This window comes from Platalea leucorodia (genome assembly GCF_965183815.1).
Source record: "Platalea leucorodia genome assembly, chromosome: 17".
NCBI classification, from domain to species: domain Eukaryota; kingdom Metazoa; phylum Chordata; class Aves; order Pelecaniformes; family Threskiornithidae; genus Platalea; species Platalea leucorodia.
This window is the reverse complement of record NC_138839.1, coordinates 6,704,148-6,707,591: the sequence shown is the minus strand read 5'-3', so window position 1 is coordinate 6,707,591 and position 3,444 is coordinate 6,704,148.

Sequence of the window (3,444 nt, the reverse complement as noted above, 5' to 3'; positions counted from 1 at the left end):
GGATTGAATATTAACTATGTCAAATATATTTCTTGAATACCGTCGCTTTGAAGAAAAAGAACTTGTCACCGCTGACTTTTAAGCTAGCACTATCATTCAAAGCGGTTCCAGGTACCAGCCAGTTCACCTGTCAAAACTTATTTCCAACTGAGTCATCTCGGAAAACAACTTGTTTCGAAATGTCAGATTTCTCTTCGACTTCAAACTAAGCTTTATAGGAAGTTTAGCAGAAGAGTTCAATATGATTTCCTTTGAGATTAAACTGAATTTTTTGGTTGACAAAAATAAAATTTTTAGTTGTATCTCACTTGGTCAAAAGAGCCGTTAGAAGAAAATTATTTTTAGTGAAACTGAAAATGGCATTTCCCTGATTCGTGCCTCAGCTACCAAATCAAGAAATTGATTATTTATTCAGGTCTGGGTTCTCACTCCCTACAGTGCAGCTAACGCAGTGAGCAGCCACGGACAAGGCAGTTAACCTTTCTATTGTGCGTTTAACCATCTGTAAAATGGATATGATACTAACCTGCCTGACGCAGCTGTACAGAGGCTTAATTTTTAATCAAGCTCTGTTAAAACACTTAGAGCTCACTGTATAAAAGATGCACGGAGAGTCAAAATAGCTTTATTACAATACTATTGCTTTTATAAGATTTACATTTCCAAGAGTAATATATGGTGAACTATATCAATGTTCAAGAAATAACATCATAAAGAAAGTATCAAGAAGTGTAAGAGATGTACTGGGATGGAGTACAGACTTTCTGACAGTATAGGGTTCCTTCGTCCCTATTAATTATACATGTGGAGCAACTTGTTAATGCATTTCTAAAGACATGTTGACACAAGCTCAGACCTCTGTCCTGGCAGGCAGTCTTTTGAATTAATTTAACCCCGGGATCAGAAGGAACGGGACAACATAGTTGAAGGCATTTCTATAACAACCAAAGTAGTCTACTATCAACAAAACAGATTTCCTGGGTCTGTGCGAGAGAACAGGCAGTAATGGTACACCTTCATGGGGAGCTCATTATGAATAATTTCTGTAGAAGGCCCTGGCATTACATTTCAGGCTGATTGTCAATGGAACATGACCAGGTATCGTTCGCAATGTTATTTCTCTACCCCCTATGCCCTCCAACAGTTTCAAAAATAATTATAAAAGTACTTTATTTTACAAATAAAGTACTTGAGTCATTCAGGAGTTGTGTTTATGGTAAAATATAATTGCTTATATTTAACAGCCAACAGAAATAGAAGCCAACGATTGATTATATTTGAACAGATTGCCTAATATATCCTACAGTATTCAAATCTTACCTAATTTTTTTAAGCAAATTTGACACTCTGTGTGCTTTGCAGGCACAAAACCCACAGAAAATTACTGTAATTACTGCTCATTTCCACAGTAGTGGAGGTGCAATGTTTGAAGTGCAGTTGCGCTATGTGAAGTGACTGCATCCGTAGTTTTGTGAGGTTTCCTTCTTTGTGCCATCTCAGAACCTCAAACCACAGGCGCGTTCTTTACAAAAGAATGGAGAACAGTACAGCCTGAAGCTTCCGTGGACCAAATTGTGACAATTTCTTGAGTCTGTAGATAAATAAGGTCATAAAGAACACACACCTCAATGTGATATGAAGCTATTAGACAAGATGCAATCATTAGCTCACGAGATTTTTATTGTCTTTTTCAGAGTCACTTAGAAAATTAGACTTTCCAGATACAAAAACTGGAGTGGTCTAAATTAAACAAAAAGCATTACTGGAAGAGACATCCACCCTGAGTGTCAAAATTATGACATTAGAAATACATTAGTTTGATTATTTTACATTGCTGATTCATTCACAGGGAAGTCCCCCCAGAGCATCTAAATATCACTGTGGGCGTCTCAGACAATTTATAAAAAGAATTCTTAAAACAACCAAATGACTTAAGCAAACACTTGCTAAAGTAACTGCTGATCCTGAGTGTGCAACTTGAGAAATCCCAAGGAACTTGACCTTAAAGTGCCGAACAGCTGCTGGCTGGGAAATGCTAAAAATTGGAGGTGTCCAAATAACTTCAATATGTTTGAAAATCCTAAATCTTAAGTTTAGTGTTACCTCTTTACCTGAAGACCAGATTTCTTGTATAATATGAGTTCCTGGGGAGAAAAAAGTTTAAAAATGTAACCTGAGACATTATAGCCATTACTGATATTATGGCTTCGGATTTTGTTGGTTTAGTGAGTTTTTTCCTCTTCCTTTTTCTTCCCGTGCTGTTCAGAAATATCCTGAACAGCTATGAAGGTTAGAGCTTTATCCACCAAGATGTATCTTCTCCAGGCATGAGGCATCTAATCCATAGCCCCAACAATCCTGCAGTATTAAGCCTGTAGTTTATGCTTGTTGCTAGAATTTACGGAATTGACGAGACTAATATTTTTTCCTCTATTTACTCAATAAAAATAGGCTTCTGGATAATCTTTAAGAGCAATCACATCAGTCAGTGACACTTGTCACTGCAAAAATCCACTCAAGTTTCTATCACTCAAGTTGGTTTGGTCAATCTAAGCTACGTGATGGTTCTTTTTTCCCTGATTTGTTGACACAACCATGGAAATGACTGAAGAGTTTACTGGGTGTGTGACTTTATAGGAGAGAAAGTTTTGAGAAAAGCACTGTTTCAGCTGTGTGAGTGCAGGTGCCTTTTAAAGGATGTTACTTATTGCTTCTTTAAAGCTCTGTTTGCAAATTCTAAATCTCTAAGGCTTTTTATAGGAAAAGCTTAGGAAACTACTCACAAAAACATTTGCAAAAAAGCAGAAAAGGAAAGTGATGGAAATATATTTTTAAAACCTAAACAACTAGTCAAGATGTGCTAACGGCCTGTGGGCACTGGGAATGATGTCTTTCTAGTGGAAATTAGTAGATGCCACACTCCACAGAATGAGAGACAACAGGAACAGATTTATCAGAGATTTCAGGTGGACTGGAAAAAAATGCAACTTTATTACCCAGGCACTATCACTGATGTTTAAACAGGTCCCCACACCATATACAGCAAATCTGCAGCTTCCTCCTTCAGACAGAGGCTGTACTTGGCTTTAAAGAGTTAATGTTCTCTTACTCTTCCTTTTTTTTCCCCTCTTTCTCTCTACTACTGGCTCAGAGCACTGGCTTTCATTTGAAGGGCACAGCATACTGAGTGATGTTCACATGATACCAATGACAGCAGCACGATAAGCCTATTTCTGACAGTGTGGCAAATTGCTATTATGAAATCCCAGTACATTTGATTGCAGAGTGACTTTCAGAAGGGATCACACATAGCAAGGTTATGAAAGGCTCAGTGTTTACTGCAGTACTGCTGACATCCTGGAAAAAAATATCAAGAGCTCTTTAAATAAAAAAGCTTGGGAGATTCCCAATTCATAAAACATTTGGCTGAGTATATCCAGCCAA